Source organism: Nycticebus coucang, chromosome Y, assembly GCF_027406575.1.
Source record: "Nycticebus coucang isolate mNycCou1 chromosome Y, mNycCou1.pri, whole genome shotgun sequence".
NCBI lineage: Eukaryota > Metazoa > Chordata > Mammalia > Primates > Lorisidae > Nycticebus > Nycticebus coucang.
In genome coordinates, this window is record NC_069805.1 from 19399827 (window position 1) to 19421061 (window position 21235).

General features: G+C 37.3%; 2 pseudogenes; both read right to left on the bottom strand.

Annotated features, from left to right (window-relative positions):
- Positions 1–2812: 2812 nt before the first annotated feature.
- Positions 2813–3838, bottom strand: LOC128579136 (CAP-Gly domain-containing linker protein 1-like; annotated as a pseudogene).
- A 3998-nt stretch (positions 3839–7836) lies between these two features.
- Positions 7837–10202, bottom strand: LOC128579144 (succinyl-CoA:3-ketoacid coenzyme A transferase 1, mitochondrial-like; annotated as a pseudogene).
- Between the last annotated feature and the right edge of the window lie 11033 nt (positions 10203–21235).

Consider the following 21235-nt stretch of genomic DNA (forward strand, 5'->3'; position numbering starts at 1 on the left):
AAAATTGAACTCAACAGTAGCAGAAATCTTCATACTCAAGCAAAGTCATGGAAAGAATGATAGCTGGATTAAATATGAGATTAAGAAAGAAATCATCAGATTTGGCGATCAAAATAATAATGAAGACAGAAACTGGGGGATACTGCAAAGGCAGTCCTTAGAGGGAAATACATAGTATTAGATACCTTCATCAAGAAAACAGAAAGGGAGCAAGTCAGCAACTTTTTAGGACATCTCAAGAAACTGGAAAAAGAAGAACAATCTAATTACAAACCCACCATATGAAAAGAAATAACCAAAATTAAAGCAGAATTAAATAAAATTGAAAACAAAAGAATCATTCAGTAGATCAGCAAAACAAAAATTTGGTTCTTTGGAAAGGTGAATAAAATCAATAAATCTCTGGCTAGACTAACCAATAAACAGAAAAGTAAAATCTATAATAACTTCTATCAGAAACAAAAAAGGAAATAACAACAGATAACACAGAAATTAAAAAAAAAATCTTCAATGATTACTGTAATAAAACTCTATTCTCAGAAATATGAAAATGTGGAGGAAATGGACCAATACCTGGAAGTACGCCACCTTCCTAAATTCAACCAGAAAGAATTAGAGATTTCAAATAGACCTATATTCTGCACTGAAATAGAAGCAAGTATATAGACTCTTCAAAAAAAGAAAATCATGGGACCAGATGATTTCACATCAGAATTCTACCAAATCTTCAAAGAGGAACTAGTACCTACATTACATGATATTTTCTAAAACAAAGTTAAGGAAGGAATCCTCCCCAACACATTCTATGAAGCAAATACCACCCTGATTCCCAAACCAGGAAATGGCCCAACAAAGAAAGATAATTATAGAATAATACCATTAATAAATATTGATGCAAAAATATTCAATAAGATCCTATAAAAAAGAATTCAACAACATATTAAAAAAGTTATACACTACGTTCAAGTTGGTTTTATTCTAGGGTTACCAGTTTAGCTCAACATATATAAACCTGTAATTATAATATGCCATATAAATAAAATCAAAAACCGTATAATTCTATCCATTGATACAGAAAAGGATTTTGATAATATCCTTTCATGATTAGCATACTTAAGAAATAGGCTTAGAGGGGCTGTATCTTACACTGATAGAGGACATCTACAGCAAATGCAAAGCCAATAGTATATTGAATGGAGTAAAATTGAAAACATTTCCACTCATATCTGGAACTAGACAAGGATGCCCACTGTCACCACTGTTATTCAACACAGTACTAGAAGTCCTAGACTTCTCAATCAGGCAAGAGAAGGGGATCAAGGTTATTCAAATAAGGACAGAAGAGGTCAAACTCTCACTTTTTCAGATAATCTTATATCTGGAAAAACCCAGGGACTCAAATATGAAGCACTTAGAAGTGATCAAGGGATATAGCAGTGTCTCGGGATACAAAATCAATACCTGTGAATTAGTAGCTTTTATATATACCTACAATAGTCAAGCCAAAAATATGGTCAAGGACTCTATTCCTTTTACAGTAGTGCCAAAGAAGATGAAATACTTGGAAATATATCTAGCAAAAGATGTGAAACATATCTGTAAAGAGAACTATGAAACCTTGAGAAAAGAACTAGCCGAAGATGTTAACAAATGGAAGAACATACCATGCCCATGGCTGGGAAGAATCAACATTGTTAAAATTTCCATAATACCCAAAGAAATCTATAGATTCAATGCAATACCCATCAAAGCACCAATGTCAGACCTTTAAGATCTTGAAAAAATAGTACGTCAATTCATATGGAACCAGAAAAACCCTATTAGTAAATAAAATTCTTAGAAATAAAAAGAAATCTGGAGGCATCACGTTGCCAAATTTTAGGTTATACTCCAAGTCTATCGTGATTAAAACAGCGTGGTACTGGCAGAAAAACAGAGATGTAGATATATGGACTAGCATAGAGTATCTATAAAGGAACCCAGACACATTGTCATTTTTCCTTTGATAAGTGACAGATGGTGAAGGATATTCAGTTCTTTCCCACTTCAAAACAACCACAGCTCAACCTCAGAGAGACCCCAGGTGGACAGCCCATGTCTAGAGTTCTCAACAGATTGACCTGGACAGTACAATCACTGCCTGGTAGGGAGAGATCAAAGGGTCTCTTAATTCCTAGATAGTAGAAATCCACAGACATTTACAGCCAACATACACAAGAGGATGGAGACTGCCCCCTCCTGTGTATGACCAATTCTGAAAAGATCACTAGCCACAGTTAGGACTAAGGCATCAGCACCTCCAGCCTTGTAAGTCTGAACTGGAAATCAGTTCATTTACCCTTCAAAGTCCAAACATGGTGTCAGTGCCCAGCCCTTTAAAGTCCAAACCAGGCATCAATGACTGCACCCTTTGAGAGTCCACACTCCCACAGGCAAAAGTCCCAACCAGGAGTCAGTGGCTTCACCCTTGAATGTCCAAATCACGGTCAGCACCCCCATCCATTAAACTCCCAATCTGAAGGTTTTTACTTTGATAATATCCAAGTAATGTATTTTTGGTGTTGCTTCAATTTCCTGGAGGGGTCCCCTCATAAAGGATACTGCCAGGTGAATTTCTTCAAGGGTTTGCCCTGCACTCTCTCAAAGTATCTTTATAGTGTGATGTCTTACGTTTAAATCTTTTACCTAGATTTGTTGATGGCATCAAAAATTAACATATGAGTTCTCCTGAAGTCTGTACACACAATGCTGGTGTTAAATTGCTTAAACACTAACACGCCTGAAAAAGCCAAGTTCTTGACTTGAGGCTTCATCAGAAGGTATTGTCGTCATTGCAGTTGGCTGCCCAGTGGCCAAACATCTCTCAGATCTCACAGTACGGGCGTTCCTCACTCTGACTGCCATGGTGTGTAGAGTGGGGAGGGTCATCAGACATCTGTGTCTGGGTAGGACAATCCTCTGTGTCATGCAGCTCAAAGCAGTCACAAATGTCACAGAAGAGGCAAGACTTCTTAGACTGTTTCTCCTGGTCATCACTGTCATAATTGTTGAGCTCATCCTCATTCCCCTTGAGGGCTGCTTCTGACATCATCTCTACCTTCATCTTGAGATCTTGATTCTTCCTTTGAAGGTCCACTATTACTGAGTTTAGGAAATCAATCTGACTCTCCTGGGCTCTTTCATCCTCTTCTGCCTGAGTATCAGTATTACCTGAGGAGCTGTTGAGCTGCCTCTTGTTTTCTTTGAGTTGAAGCTCCAAGTTCTTTACCTTGAGCTCAAGCTTCACCTTATCGGGCTCTAGAGACTGAACAACTGAATGCAAGGACTTGGCAGAGGCGTTTTCTCTCCTGAGCACTGTGACCTCATTTCTCAGTTTTTCCAGCTCTGCATCCTTTTCTGTGAGTAAGGCACTAGTTATACTGATGGATTTTTGCAAGGAGGCTTTTTCTTCATCTGCATCTTTTATGTACTTGGATTCTCTTTTTTTCATTTCTAACAACTGATTATTGAGCACAGATCTTTCCTCTTCCAGCTTTCGATGACTTGTGACTTCGTCTCTGCTTCTCCCCAGCTCCTCGGCAAGTTTAATGTTCTCTTCTTGCAATGCTGACTTCTGTGTACAGACTTCAGGAGAACTCATATGTTATTTTTTGCTGCCATCAACAAATCTAAGAAAATATTTTGTTCTTCACAAATCACACTTTAGTCTCCCCTTATAAGTTAGATTGATAAATTAAATAATTAGTAGGTGAGTTTTCACCTCTTATTTTGTTTTCTTAAGTTTGAAGACATTGCACCAGATGCCATTACATTCTTTGTCCCTCATAAAAAAAAATCCCTACCCATACAATGCCTTATTTAAAGTAACTAAATTATGCCGTTACTTTTCGTATTTGCACTAAAATGTTTCCAGGCTGCATTTGTATATTTAGGTTTTTGGTTAAGCTTTGACACTGGAATGAGTTGAAAAAATGTGCCATTTTGCATTTTAATCTACTCATTTAAAAGTATTTTATTCAAAGAAATATCTGAGCTTTTTTGCACTACCTGTTATCAGTAGTGCCTTTATTTCAGGCTTGATAATACTTAGGTGTGATTATAAAATCATGAAACAGGTAAAGGGAGGGGGAAGCCCCCAACTGCTGTGGGGACATTTTATAATCTATATGCTGCATCCGCTTTCTATACTGTGTTTTGTTTATTGGTTTTGCATAATTTTAGCTTATAGATATATGTATATATATTTTTAAAAGCTATATTTTGGGAAAAACCATATACAATGTGTCTTTCTTTTCAGGTATTTACTTTATGAAAATGAAAACACTTAAAACGATCATCTGAACATAAAAGACTAGTCCAAAAAATAGCATCATAAGGCTTTGCAATTATTTTTTCCTTTTGTTTTCATTTTGTTTCTTTATCAAATTCTAATAACTGGAAGAAGTTTCTCCAAAACATTTTTCCTTCTCTAGCAGATATCCCCAGCAATAAATTAATTTAATAATAAGCCAGTATAAAAAAACTAAATTAACCAGTTAATCTATAATCTTCCTTTACTAGTTTAACTGTTTTTAGATGAATGTATGATGAGAAATTCAATGTTAATAATTTTGGATTTTCTTATCACAAAAAATAAAATGAAGGACCTCAACCAACAGAACAGTCTGTCAGCCAGTTTGAATCTATTTATCTTCATTCAAATGAATGTGAATGTGTTTTAGAATATGTAAAAAGTAATAAAATGCATCTTCCATGATACATGTATAGTAAGAACTTCTATAATTGTATATATGCTTTTGATGTATTTTCCCCTGAAGATTATCAACTGTGTTTGACAAGTGAATATTAAGTTAATCTGTTAACAATTGAAATTTGGGGTTATAAACATAATAGGAGTTGTTTCACAAACAGAAAACATGTAAAACAGTATTGAAATTTGAGAAAAGAAGTGTTCTGTATCTACTTTAATAAACGGTTATGGTAAAAAAAAAATCTTTTACCTAGTAAGATTCAATTTTTGTTAATGGTGAAAGGTGTGGATCCAATTTCAGTCTTCTACATGTTGCCAGCCAATTACCAGCACCATTTGTTAAATAGGGAATCTTTGCCCCAATTTAATAAGCTTATCAAAGATCAAATAAAAATAGTATCTGGGTTCATTTCTTGGTTCTCTATTCTGTTCTATATAGCTACCTCTCCATTTTTGTGCCAGTACTATGCTGTTTTGATCACTATGGATTTATAGTATAGTCTGAAATATGATAGCATGATTCCTCCTGATTTGTTTTTATTTCTGAATAGTGTCTTGGCTATTAGATTTTTTTTCTGATTCCATATAAAATTAGGTACTATTTTTCCAGATCTTTAATGTATGAAAGTGGTGCTTTAACAGGGATTGCATTAAATTTGTATATTGCTTTGGATAAAATGTACATTTTAACAAAGTTGATTCTTCCAAGCCATGAGCATGGGGTATGTTTTTCCATTTGTTAATGTATTCAGTTAGTTCTTTTCTCAGAGTTTCATAGTTCTCTTTATAGAGATCTTTCACATCCTTTGTTATGAATTCCCAAATATTTCATCTTTGGCACTACTGTAAAAGGAATAGAGTCCTTGACTGTTTTTTTCAGCTTGACTATTACTGGTATATATAAAAGCTACTGATTTGTGAGCATGGTTTTTGTATCCTGAGACACTGTTATATTCCTTGATCACTTCTAAGAGTTTTGCAGTTGAGTCCCTGGGGTTTTCCAGGTATAATATCATATTATCTGTGAAGAGTGAAAGTTTGATCTCTGAGCTTCTGCACAGCTATGAACACAGCAAGTAAAGCAAGCAGACAGCCCTCAGAATGAGAGAAGATATTTGCAGGTTATTTTTCTGACAAAGGCTTAATAACCAGAATCCACAAAGAACTTAAAATTATTAAGAAGAAAAGAACAAGTGATCCCATTTCATTGTGGGCAAGAGAATTGAACAGAAGCTTCTCTGAAGAAGACAAGCATGTGACCTACAGACACATGAAAATCTGCTCATCATCTTTAATCATCAGAGAAATGAAAATCAAAACCCCTTTGAGATATCATCTAACTCCAGTAAGAGTAGCCCACATCGCAAAATCAACAAACTACACGTTAGTGTGGATGTGGAAAGAAGGGAACACTTCTGCATTGCTGGTGGGAATGGAGGCTAATATGTTACTTTTGGAAAGAAGTTTGGAGAACACTTAAGGAACTAAAAGTAGACCTGCCATTCCATCCTGCAGTTCCTCTACTAGGTATATATTCAAAAGACTAAAAGTAATTTTACAACAAAGATATTTGCATCAGATTGTTTATTGTGGCTCATTCATAATTGGCAACTCACGGAAGAAGCTCAAGTGCCTTTGAATGGATTAATAAATTGTGGTATCTGTATATCCTGGAATATTATGCAGCCTTTAAAAAGATGGAGACTTTACCCCTTTTATGTTTACATGGATGGAGCTGGAACATATTCTTCTTAGTAAAGTATCTCAAGAATGTAAAAAAAAAGTATCCAATGTACTCAGTACTATTATGAAACCAATTTATAGTCACGCACATTTTCATATGAAAGACAAAACAGAAATATAGCCCAGGATGAAGGAGGGGAAGGGAAAGGGTGGTTGGAGGGTGGGAGGGTAAAACAGTGAGACCTCATCTATCATGCATATTGCAAGGGTACATATCAAACCCATTAAGTGTAGAGTACAAATGTCTTACCACAATAATTAAGTGAAGTGAAGGCTTTGTTAACAAGTTTTATGTAAGGATTCTAAATTGTATATAAAATCAGCACATTATATCCCATTAATGCATTAATGTATACAGTTATGTTTTAATAAAAATAAAGAAGGGGAAAATTTAAAATAAATAAAGTCCCAATTAGGTAGTAATGGCTCTGTCTTAACAGGGGTCAGTACCTCTGCACCAGAATCAGTGGCTCCACCCTTAAAGTCTGAAAAGAGGTTAGTGCTACTGCCCTCAGTGCAATGTCGCATGCATTTCTTTCTCCCAAATGTCCCTGTCTTCCCATTCCTCTCTGCCTCTACTGAAGTCACTGTTTCCCAGCTTCTATCCATATAATGAATGCCCAGACCACCAAGGGAATGGCCACACACTCTGAGCTCTGCAGGAGGTAGACCTTCAGACTGCCAGACAAGGGGGAAAGCTTGGAATAAAAGTTCAGAATTGCAGGAAGAGTATTTATTTTCATGCTGAGCAGGATAATGCCTAGGCTTATGGGGGGGCCACTCTGGAGGAGGAAGAGGCCCAGTATTTAGCAGCTCTCACTCTCACTCAGGGGGTAAAATGAGAGGTCTTTTGTCCCCTTCTCACTTGCAGAGAAAACAATGCAGCACGCCTCCTGCTTTGGGGAGGAGACTCTTTTTCTCCTGGCAACAGGCTTTCTACCTGGAATTTGTTCATTAGCACCTCTTTCTTGGAATCACAGGTTTACACAGCTGGCATCATGTGTGCTTGTCTATTTTTTTTCATATCTCAGCTCCCCTCTTTCAGTTTCAGAGGCCAAATCTGTCCAGAATCTCCCCTTCTGGTCAGGAGCCTCTGGGGAAACTTGCCTCTAGTGGGCCATCTTCCTGCCCACCTCTGTCGAGTACTTTTAAGAGAATAAATTCTAAATGGCTGCATAAAGCCTGAAATATTAGAAGAAAACTAATCAGGTACTGCTCGTTAGTATACAGTAAACCTTTCTAGTTTTCTAGTCTTCTTCCTCTAGGCTGCCTGGAGCAGTTGAAACCTTAAATACAAAGGGTTTAAAATGAAAAACATCCAGCCTGGGACAGGTGTCCACATTTCAGTTTGTGATCTGTTACACCGGCAGGAGTTTTGGTGAAAGTGAAAAAGTCATACCTGGTGCTCTTCTGTGTGTCTTCCCGTCAGGCCTTCCTAGAGCCCAGAGTTAGCCCTTTCTTCTTGTCCTCATGGAACACAGCTTGTGTGTGAATCCAGATTTAAGCCTTAAAATAATTATGGTCTTCAGTTGATTGATGCTTTCCTCCAGGAACAAGACATCACTGGGACCAATGAACTTGCATTCTTGGATTGTTTGATGGATTCACAGATAACCTGGGTGATATTACTTTTCAGTAATAATGCAGTTGACACACTGCTTTCCAGTCAGTGGTAAGGTACATTTCTTCATGTTTTTATGTACATTTTCTTTTTCTGAATGCTCTTTGGTGACCACCACTTTGGTTTTGGCACTGGATGCTAAATCCATAGCACCACCATTCCTTTTATCATCTTCCCAGAAATTGTCCAGTTAGCCAGGTCACTTTATCTGGAAACCTGCATTGTTCCTATCATTGTTAGATTGACATTTCCCCCTCTAATCATTGCAAATGATTCATGGCTGGAGAAAAAAGACATGTTAATATGTTGTTTAGGATATTGCATCCTCATTGATAAGTGACATATGTTTGTAATTTCCCCCTTATAATAATATATTTTCTCCAATTTTATTTATTTTTTTTTGTAGAGACAGAGTCTCACCTTATCACCTTCAGTAGAATGCTGTGGCGTCACACAGCTCATAGCAACCTCCAAATCCTTGGGCTTAGGCGATTCTCTTGACTCAGCCTCCCAAGTAGGTGGGACTACAGGCGCCCGCCACAACGCCCGGCTATTTTTTTGTTGCAGTTTGGCTGGGGCTGGGTTTGAACCCGCCACCCTCGGCATATGGGGCCGGCACCCTACCCGCTGAGCCACAGGCGCTGCCCTATTTTCTCCAATTTTAATATCAGGTGTACACAGATCAAGTAGAATGATCTTGAAGTATTTTTTCTTTTTCTATCATCTATAAGATTTGGCATGATCTGTTTTTCGAAATTATCTTTTACTTTTATTTATAAATATCAGTTGTCTATTTTTTGAGACTTAAAAAAAATAATAAGTTAACTAATGATTCCATCCTGAATCTGAGTCAAAGCATTCTATTATAGACATACTCTTATCCGACAATGTGAATGTTACTTTCTTTGCATTATTATCATTATTGCTTAATATTTTGATGTAGCAATTGTCTGATTTCTTTTCTGAATGTATTTATGTTCATTCATTCTTTACGAGGTTTTTGTTTCTAGTCCTTATCTTAAACATTGTTATTGTTATTAAATTTTAAGCCTTTTTAATTTTGTGAAGGCAAAAAAATGGAAACCTAATAAACACATGTATATTATGTAAAAATAAACAAATAAAAAAAGAATAACAGCCGTTTCCCTGCCTGCATTGATTAGATCTTCATTGGCTTCGTGTTGTATTGGATATGGACCATGCCATCCTCAAACTCAAGAGCTGCCCACTCAATGATACGTTCCCTTATATCATCTCCGGGTTTCCCAAATTTGGCTTTTCCATTTACATCTTTGTGAATTGATAAACACTCAATTATTTTCTCATTTTTTTTCCCTTTATAAGGTGAGATACCTAAATCTGAGGAATATGAATGTCTTCTTTAGCAAATGTGCCAATATCCACAATTTCTCCAACCTCTACCACTGTTATTGCTGCAGCTTTGCTCATTGGAAAATTGAAATTCCTCCTGATTTTCCTGAAAATTACATTTCCTGCTCATTCTGCCTTCCAGGCTTTCACCAAAGCTAAAGCCCTTGTAATTGCTTCCTCCACAGTAAAGCACTGACCACTGAACTCCCTCACCTCTCTTGACCTGCTGGCAGTGATGATGCTGAAATCTTTTTTGTATTTGATTGGAATCCTCCTTCTTATACCAGGATCCCATACTTTGTGCTGGTGTTAAATACAGAATCCCCAGCCCCACCTGCAGGAATCTTCCCTGCAAGTGCACCCTGAGGTGTCAGCTCTACTTCTAATTCACCAGATAAGTACTGTCATTCCAATTCTGCGTTTTCTCCCCACTGGAGTAGACCATACATTTTATCTGCTTATATCGAAGTCCAAAGTTGTCAACCTTTGCATGGTTGCTAACTGCAGCTAGTCCTTTTACTCCAGTAAGGTTCTCTGGAATTCCACACAGACCAAAACCACCAATCAGAACTGTTGCACCATTGGGTTTGTGTTTTACAGCTTCCACTGGAGTACTGGTAGAAAAATTGCAAACACGTCCCTGGGACCAGGCACCCCAGAGGCATGGGAAGAGGCACAGAACCACAGCCCACAGGAGAGTAGTTTGAAGACAGCCATCTGTGAGCTGGAGCACGTCTGAGTATGTCAGTGTGCCTGGCCCAGGTTGCCGCCAAGTCACTGGGAAGGAACCACCTACCAGGTGCTTGAATGTGCATCCAGTAACATCCTTGAGGCTGCCTGTACAAAGGGCCAGCCACACACTGCCTGCTGCTGGTTTATAAATAAGTGAGGCTTGGAGGGGTCCTCACTGGGGAGTGGAGCTCTTGTCACAGTGTGGGATGGTTGCAAAGGTTCATGGCCTCATAGTGGCTGGTTACTCTCCTGGATCTTGATGTGTTTGAGGCAGCTGTGCTGAAGTGCCCTTGGCCCTGCAGCCCCTAGGCCAGCCTTTCAGCTTTGATGGGGTGCAAATGGCCATCTTCCACTAGGTCAGCAATGATCCTTGGCCTGGGGTTCAGTGTCCTCCAGGGATGGGGTGGGGGTGTCCTGAGGGGCTTGCTACTTTTCCAAGCCATTGTGCTGTGAATGTGTGAGCTGAGGATGGAGCATGTTTTTCTTCCCATGCCAGTGCAGCATTTTCAATTCTCAAGTTGACCTAATTTTTATAGACTGGACATGTACCACATGGACATACTGGTACAGTAGGCCAAGTGCCTTATGCTGACCATCTCTATATGCTGCCCAGTTTGCTATAGTCCCTTGGCTGGTCAACTTACAAAGGTTCTATAGTAGTTAAAGTGAACACACTGCCTGAAGGAATTTACATGTTCAAAGCAATCCCTATAAAAATATCAATGTCCTTGTTCATGGAATTAGAAAAAGCAATTCTTAAGTTCATAAGGAACCAAAAAAGACAGAAAAGACAAAGCAATCTTCAACAAAAAGAAAAAAATTTGGAGGCATCACATTGCCTGACTTCAAATTATACTAGAAGGATATAGTGGCCAAAACACTATGGGACAGTGCATATAAAAATAGTCATGTAGATCAATGAAACATCATGGTGAACGCAGAAAATAAGCCACATACAGCTAACTGATCTTTGACAAAATTGACAAGAAGAAACACTAAGGAATATTTGACACTCTTTCAACACATGGTGTAGGAAAATTGAATTCTCATGTGGAAAAGAATGAAGTTAGACCTATGTCCCCACCATATACAAAAATAAATGAATTAAACACTTGAATGGGAGACATGAAATTATAAAAATGGGAGAATAAAACCTGGGAAAACTTTTCTGGATGTTAGTCTAGGCAAATAATTCATGATTAAGACCTCAAAAGCACAGGCAATAAACAAAAATTTTAAAGTGAGACTTAATGAAACGATGAAGCTGCACAGCAAAAGAAATGATCAACCTAATTAACAGAAAACCTACAGAATAGAAGAAAACATTTGCAAACTATACATCTGACAGTGAACAAATATCCAGAACATACAAGGAACTCGAACAACTTGACAACAACAGAAAACTGTTACCCCCATTTAAACCCAGCCCTGGCCAAAAACTGCAAAAAAAATTAAAAAATAATAATAATAAATAAAAAAAGACAAAAGATTAACATGCCAGGGAAAATTTAGAGTAAAAAGAACTCTTATACACCATTGGTGGGAATGAAAATTATTGTAACCTTTATGAAAAACAGTATGGAGATTTCACAAGGAACCATATTAGAACTACTGTATGATATAGCAATCCCACTTTGGGTTCCTTTGTCTTTTTATTAGATCATAACTGTGTACATTACTGCATTTATGGGGTACAATGTGCTGATTTTATATATCGTTTGGAATATTTACATCAAACTGGTTAACATAGAGTTCACCTCACTTATTTAATTTTTGTGATTAGACATTTATACTTTACTATTATTTGGCATGTACCCTTGCAATATGCACAGTATGTGAGGTCCCACCAATTACCTCCTGCCACCTATCCACCCCATCCCCTACCCTCGCCCTCCTCTTCTCTCCTTCTTTCTGGACCACAATTGTGTTTTATCTTTTGTATGAAAGTGTGGGTGATTATATATTGATTTCATTATAGTATTGAGTACATTGTTTTTGTTTTTTTTTTTTGTTTGTTTGTTTTTGGTCCATTCTTGAGATATTTTACTGAGAAGAATATGATCCAGATCCATCCCTGTAAACATAAACCTGGTAAAGCCTCCATCTTTTTAATGGCTGCATAATATTCCCTGGTATACATATACCATAATCCACTTTTGGGTGTCTTCCCAAAGAAAAAGAAACCAATACATTAAAAGGACACCTGCACTAATATGTTTATCCAACATATTGCCATTATAGTAGCAAACATATGGAATCAACTAGAGTGTGCATCAATGGCAGATTGGATAAATCTGTGGGAATATGTGGGGTATATAAATAATGGAATACTATTGAGATGTAAAAAAAAAAAAATGAAATCATGTCTTTTTCAGCCATATAGATGAAATGCAGGCCATTACCTTAAGTGAAACAACTCAGACACAGAAAGAGAAATCCTGTATGTTCTCACTTGTTAAGTGAGAGCTGAATAATACATGTACACAGGAGCAGAGTGTGGAACAATGGATTTTGGAAGGGGGAGGTAGGTGGAGGATAAGAGGTTGCTTAGTGGGTACAATGTGCATTGCTTCAGTGACATGTATATGGAAATCCCTGACTTCACCACAATGCATTATATCTATGTAACACAATTGTACTTATACCCCATGAATACATACAAATAACAATAAGTGGGAAAGAGTTAAAAATACAGTAAAATTGAAAAAGAAGACATACTGACTTCTTCAGTTCTATACTCACCATAAGTGAGATAGGCCTAAAGCCGTCAGAATCAGTATCCTGAGCAAAATGTCAATTCTAGTATAAATCCAAGGAAAAAAGCCTCAATAGAAGATAAAGAGCTTTATGCAGATCTTTGTATGTTGATTAGTGAGTGCTCTCCTTCTTGCATTTGAAATTAGTATGTTTCCGACAGTGTTTGCCAAGTCCCTTTAGCGAGATGTTATAAATTACCTATATGGCTGCTCCCCTTGTGCTACCCATTGTGTACACCTCCCTGAAGTGGGGTTTCCTTGTCCTTATTCCCTCAGGCAGGCAATATTCCAGACTTAGGTGCAATAAAATCCTAACCTGAAAGAAGGTCTAACGGGGTTTAAATTTGTCGAGTCTCAAAAATGAGTGTTGTCAGTTGGAAAAAAAAAATAGATGAAATAACCATGCGGTTAAACTATGAGTCTCTTACCTGAGAGCATATATATAGACAGAAAATGTGACTACAAGTCAAAAAATATTCAGGTTTGCAATAGATAAGTCTAGAACTCCAAGCAGTAAGAATAAAATTCTGATCCTCAGATGTTTTCCTCTACTACAAATCATAATTATAATTCATATTACTATGATGATTTATGTACATACATAATTTCAAATTAGTTATTTGTATAACATGTTTTTCTAGTACATGTACTAGCATGGCCATATTTGTATATTTTTAAAAAATCTTGAGTTATTTCTATTTCCATTTCCTAGATGTTTTGCGGCTTTAGAATCATGCTTCCACTTTTCTTGCACCCTTCAATGAACCTCAAAGTCACTATGTGGGGTACCAAAAAAGATAAAGATATTATTATTGAACTCAAAGATTTTACTGCCCTGAACACATACACCAATGGTTTCACTGATTGTGAATTAAGACTTTCTGAAGACTCCCAATTATTAAAAATAAAACTTCATAACTTGTATTTTTGGCCAGGGCCAGGTTTGAACCCACCACCTCTCGCATACATAGGGGCCGCACCCTACTCCTTTGAGCCACAGGCACTGCCCTCATGCCTTATATCTTTTATCAGATTCCCAATGGTTGGAATTTATTTCCTTCCAACCTCAAATACATGATCTTTTATTATGATTCCAATTTGCTGGTCATTGTGTACATTCATCTCTCTCATATGAGACCATATGAGTATGTGTATAGACATGGTCTTAATTTCTTTTCACATTACAAACAAAGTAATGGCAGCATACACATCTGCCTTTCAAAATTTCTGAGTAGAAGATGATGGAGGTTGACATACTTGGACATTAGCTCTTTTTTTGTTTCCAGATACAAGGCAAAAATAAAAATGGATGGCTTTCAAAATGATTTTTGAGCTAGTAACTTGATAATTTAACATGTATTTAACTTAAGTATATCACACACAAGTGTGCATAATTTATAAATATAAAACAGTGAATTTTTAAAAGGAAACATTCAGAAAACCCTTTACTATTGTCTCATATGTCTGCATGTGGTCATTATCCCCTTTCTAAACTTTAAACATTTTACATTACTTCTATTGCCATAAATTATCTTTGCCTATTTTGAAACTTTACATAAGTTGAGTTACAGGAAGTACTCTTTTATATAAGGCCACTTATAATCAACATTCACATTTGTAGAGGTTTTTTTTTTTGTATGTTACATGTAGAAATGGTATATTGATATTTTTACTGTAAAATGGTATTAAAATTTGTTTCTATAATTATACCATGATTTCATTTATCTTTGGCTTTCTCAGTAAGCAGGCTGAGAAATAAAGGCTTCAAATATACATATATACATATACATAATATTTCTTTTACTTTTTAAAGAAAAAACTAAGAATTTTCTATGCAGATCTCAGTTTTCAATGCCTTTATTAAAAGGAATCCACAGACTAAATAAAGAACTTTGATAGCTAACATTTTAAACATTAATAAAGGTTTATTTCTAGTTCTGAAAGAGCAAAATTATTGAGTGAAGTCATCAAATACAGAAGTGAATGTCAATGTAACAATAATTGAATGGAAGTAAATTAAAAATAAAAGGCATTATAAAATTTAAAGACACAACAGAAAAAACAAGCTCCTTTCACTTAATTCCATCTCTATCAAAACAAGAAAAAAAGACAACACATCTCAACCAAAGGTGTTGAATTCCAAATGTAGTATTTTCTCTTAATATAAAATGATAATTTGAAGAATTATCCTACACTTCATTCTGCCTCTTGTCTTGGCAACATTTCAGGGTGGAAGAGAAAGACTTCAGTTCTTACAAGGCCAGGCCTGTGCTTGATTCGTCTCTGTAACTCCATTATCTACCACAGCGTCTTTGCCAGAGTGTTCAATAAATGCTCTGAGTGAAGAAAAAAAGTGTGTATGTGTGTGGATATATACACACACACACATATATATACTTACATATTTTTCCCTATACATGCACATACATACTAGGGAAAACTGATATAAGTATTTAAGTGTCTACTGTCAGCAATGGATACAAGACAATCTGCTTTTTATATTACTGTAAAATTCTACTAATTCAGTATTAATCTGAATTTTAGTTATAATCTAATGATAATTTGATATTTCGCTCCATGTGGATCTCATTATAATTTAATAATTTTAGATTTTAAAATGAATGAGAATGCTTTAAGCACCTTTTTTTCTTATTATAGGTACTACCTGATCAGATCTAAAATTATTCTGGCTAGAATACAGTATATATAAACAAACATGTATTTGAGTGAGTCCTACAAACACTCATAGGTAGTTTAAAATTATTAATGGAACAGGCCCATTTAAAATTGGTGGACATAGATAAATTCTAGCACCGTAGTATTTATATTTTGAAGGGAAGAGAATTAGTACTATGTACCAGGCATTCAACACACAAAAATAGAATTGTGTTAGCCTTCGTGTCTCATGTTCCATAATCACTTTACTTATTTACTCTTCTAGACCTATCTAGAAAGCTCAATGTTTTCATGTTTAACTGCCCCTTGAAACCAGCAAAAGCAAAAAGAAAACTTTAAGACCACCAGAAAATCTAAAATACAGTAAATAAGTACTATAGTAATACTCTTCTAATAACATGAAGACTACTAAGATAATTTTCAGATTTAAATGAGAAATTTCATTCTAAAATGAGGAAAGAAAGGGAGAATACAAAACGCAATTATTAAAAAAACATGAACCTTGATTCAGATATAATTGTTCTTTCAACAAGATCTGGACACTTTAATTTAAAATTAACTAATAAATCTCAAATATGTATTGTTTTTAAGATTATTTTGTTTAAAAATAACACATTGCAAACTTGTTTCCTCCCCCTCTGCTGGAAGCTCCAGTGCTTTGTATTCCTTCATTTTTTTTTATTAGTATTAGATCATAGCTGTGTACAGTAATACAATCATGGGGCACCATACACTGGTTTTATAAACAGTTTGACTCATTTTCATCACACTGGTTAACATAGATGTTGGTGTGGATGTGGAGAAAAGGGAACACTTCTACACTGCTGGTAGGAATGCAAATTAATACATTCCTTTTGGAAAGATGTTTGGAGAACACTTAGAGATCTAAAAATAGATCTGCCATTCAATCCTATAATTCATCTACTAGGTATATATCCAGAAGACCAAAAATCACATCATAACAAAGATATTTGTACCAGAATGTTTACTGCAGCCCAATTCACAATTGTTAAGTCATGGAAAAAGCCCAAGTTCCCATCGATCTACGAATGGATCAATAAATTGTGGTATATGTACACCATGGAATATTATGCAGCTTTAAAGAAAGATGGAGACTTTACCTCTTTCATGTTTATATGGATGGAGCTGGAACATATTCTTCTTAGTAAAGCATCTCAAGAATGGAAGAAAAGGTATCCAATGTACTCTGTATTCCTTTCTATCTAATAAATTCTATCTTAAAACTGAAAAAAGAAATAACACATTTTAGAATTAAAATTCCCATTGTGCTAAAAGGGAGATTGGGAAGGCCCTGAGAGGCCAACTAAGGTCTGTACAACTGGATAGAAGAAGAAATTGGGTTGACTCACCAAGCTCTGTCTCCTTAAGCTGGACCCTGGCTTTGCACAGGCCTGTCCCAGGCACTGTGGGGGAGCTATGCCTCATCATAGGGGTGGAGGCTGACCAATCAGCAGCCCAGAAACCTTTTGGAAGGATTTTCTGAAAAGGAAGCCCAGGAAATGGACCCCTAGAGGTGACGTCACTTCCTAGGCAATAGACCCCAGCAGAACCTGCAACCCTGGGAACCAGAAACTCACATTCCAGAGACAGCTCCCTCCCAGCTCCTTTGGCAGGAGTTGTCCAAGGGATGTTACTGCTCTTTCCTGACTGCCCAAAGCCCTGGGCTCAGGAAGCCCTGATGGGAGTCTTTTCTAACACTGAAGGTTGTGGCTCAGCTCTTAACCCTGACATCTCAGGTATTTTGGCAGGAAGGGCCCAAGATAACACAGGATGGCCCAGGGCAGGCCAGGACAAATGAGACCACCTCTCTGATCTCACCTGGGAAGTCCCATCACATTTTTCTGCGAGAAGAAGTGGCCATAGGGGTAGCTGGTCCTAGGTGTGAATGGGCAGTTGGGGTTAGGGCCCTGGTGGCCCATCATGCTCATGCCCAGTCATGGCTGGCAGGTAGGGGTGCTGGGTGTTGCTCTTCAGCCCTAATGCTCTTCCTGAGCCCTCAAAGTCTTATCTTGCTTCATTCTGGGTTGGAGATCAGTACAGACTCAAGTCTGTCTGTGATCTGCAGAGCAAAGGGTAACATGTGCAGAAGGAGCAGGAATGAAAAAGAAAAAAAAGGGAAGAAGAAGAAGAAAGAAGGAAGAAGGAGAAATACCGGCAGACAGAGCCATCACTGTCATGCCTCCTGGACCAGCTGCAGGTCATCGTGCTTGCACAGCTCCAGGCAGGAGACTGTGCAGGAGCTGACTAGGGGGTCACCATCACCCACAGAATCTCCTTGGGTGAGAGTCAGATACACCACACAGCCACCAGGAGTCAACTCTGGCTCAGCCTCCTGCCAGATGCTATCCTGGAGATCTTAGTAACTCCAAGGTGTGGAGGAGTGAGGAGAATGTAACTAAATGTGTATTGTTCATTTGCATTCATTATGAAAAGGAAACAAACAACAACAACAAAAAAAAAGACACAGGGCAGGAACTACAGGAAAGCCATCTTAGGGGAGGTTTCATTTCATTTTATTTTTTTGTTTTTATTTTTTTATTAAATCATAGCTGTGTACATTAATGTGATCATGGGGCACCATACACTTGTTTCATAGACCGTTTGACATTTTTTCATCACAGTGGTTAACATAGCCTTCCTGGCATTTTCTTAGTTATTGTGCTAAGACATTTACATGCCACATTTACTAAGTTTCACATATACCCTTGTAAGATGCACCGCAGGGAGGTTTCATTTTAAAAATAAAGACATCAAGTTAAAGGGATTGGATGGGAAAGTAGCAGTGAGGGGCTAGGAAAGATGACACAATCAGTAATATTTTCCTACAGAGCAGGAAAGAGGGGAATATAGTTGGACAAAATCAAGGAGACAAGTTTTCAACTTAAACAGATTTGTCCCTCGTGGGATTTAATCCAATGATAATTGTTGACTTTGTGACAGTAACTTGAAGCATTTCTTTAAATCACCAGGGTAGTAAGAGGTGAATCCATTTGAAAAAATTCATGGGGAATGTGAGAATTTACAAGATTCAAAAGTCTTGGGGCAACATCTGAAATTTTTATGAAGATAACAAGACATGTTAGGACACCAAATAAATTTAAAGGTCATTGGGTGACTTGTGATGCTATAACTAAAACTGGTTGACTTTTTTTTTTTTTTTTTTGTACAGACCGAGTCTCACTTTACTGCCCTCGGTAGAGTGCCGTGGTGTCACAAGGCTCACAGCAACCTCCAGCTCTTGAGCTTATGTGATTCTCTTGCCTCAGCCTCCCGAGCAGCTGGGACTACAGGCGCCCTCCACAACGCCCGGCTATTTTTTTGTTGCAGTTCGGCCGGGGCTGTTTTTGAACCCACCACCCTTGGCATATGGGGCTGGCGCCCTACTCACTGAGCCACATGTGCCGCCCAAACTGGCTGACATTCTAATGATGTCCTGTGACACAGCCATGGGAAGGGTAACATTTGGAGTCAGTTGGGACTGGAATCCTGATCACTGGAAATGGTGAAAATTGGAGAGGCATGATAATTTTGTTCTTCTACGTGTATGTCAGATGCATGTGAACCTGAGCAGAGCTGGGGGTAATGTGAGAGTGGTGGAGACACTACTCTGGCGGGGGCACATGGGCATGAGGAGTGACCATGTGAGGATGTAGTGATGAGACAGGGTCTCTGATGGTTCATTTCAGAAGGGACACATTCAGGTCATACATCTACTCAGTATCTGTCCCCTAAGATGTGTGAGTATGGATCTGAAATTTTGGGATGATAGAGCTAAGTTTATATTCTAGGTCTGTTATTGTCTAACATGACACTTTGTTAAATACACCTTCTGAATATTATTGACATAACATGTTAAATGGATATCTAATTCATAACTGACCAGGTTATTACAAGGATTAATAAGAAAATGCATACATACCAGTCATAGTTTCTCAACTGATACCACTGGAATTATTTTCTCCATTTGGAACCTCGGCGTCAAAGGGTTATCATCCAAACCCTGCTCATGATACATTATTATTTCTTCCTTCATGCTATATATCTCATAATTAATACTGTTTCATAAAGGACTTCAGATATCAAAAATCTATTCATAAACATAAATTGTGAAATGAGGTAATAATCCTACTAACATTCTTTTCCAGCTCTTCCAGTAGGAAGAGCTATATAAGTCAGTGCATAAAATAAAAAAAAATATTTGTTTGATGATACTGTAATGATTGTAATAAATCAAAACATAGACAATGGCCACAGTACTGGTAAACCAAAATAATGTCTGTTTAAATTTGAATCTATCATGGGCACTTGGTTACTCCCTTGACTTGGCAATTATGAATTGGGCTGCAATAAACATTTGGCCATGGAATACCATGCAGCCATAACAAGATGGAGGCATCACATGTTTTATGTTTACCTGATGGAGCTGGAACATACTCATCTTAGTAAAGTATCTCAAGAATGGAAAAAAGGTATCCAATGTATTCAATATTACTATGAAATCAGTATATAATAACCTACACATTCATAGGTATAGAAGGCACCTGTGAGAAATACTTTGGCAATAAGAGATTGGGGAAGGATTTAACATCATTGGGTCTCATTAGTGAGATGCACGAGAGCATGAAAGAATGCTCATCATTGGTTAGATGTGCATAGGTGACCATAGGATTACTTCTATAAATAGCTTCAGGAGAAGTTAGCAAGGGCTCGTCCTTTGGCTCCTATTCTTGCTCAGAGGATGGCTGATCGGTGCTCTCCTACTAAGTCTGCTGCTGAGATGCTCACTTCTGCTCATATTGACTGTGACTTCTAAGTGCTTTGGCACTCGAGACCTGAACAAGACCTACCCTGAGTAAACTGGCACAGCAACCCACATCCAGACACTTAAGTGGGCTGGCCGGAGACCTAGGGTCCTGGCTCCTATGAGGCCCTAGGTTGGGATGAAGACACGGGATCTTGGGCTCCAACATGTAGGATTGGTAAAACATAACTATAGTCCCGAAAAGGGAGGGAAGAGGAAAGAGAGGGGAGGGGTGAGGAGGCTGGGAGGAAGAAGGGTTTTGGGGGGATCCAATCTAATGTGCATAAAGCAATGATACATTTCTATACTATTAAGAATAGAGTATGAATGTTTTTGCCACAACAAATAAGTAAGCAAGGAGACGGTTATGTTAATCAGTTAGATGTAAGCATTCCAAATTGTATATCAAATCAGCACATTGTACCCTGTAAATGCATTAATGTAGACAGTTATGATTTAATAAAGAATTAAAAAAAATAAATTTGAATCTATGACTACATATTATTATACTAGCTATAAAATACAAATAACCTAACTCTCAACTCCACTGAAATATCAATGACAACTTGGTGGTTTGGTTGCTAAGCAGCTGGCATGAGGGCAGTTTGTATATGGAAACGCAGCAATAATACTGGCTTCAACTGCAAAATTCACTGAATAGTCAATAGGCCAAGAAACATTATTTAAAACATAAATAAATTTTTATTATAAAGATATGGTATAAATTATTTTCTTTTCGCGAAGATTCTCCCATGTGATACATT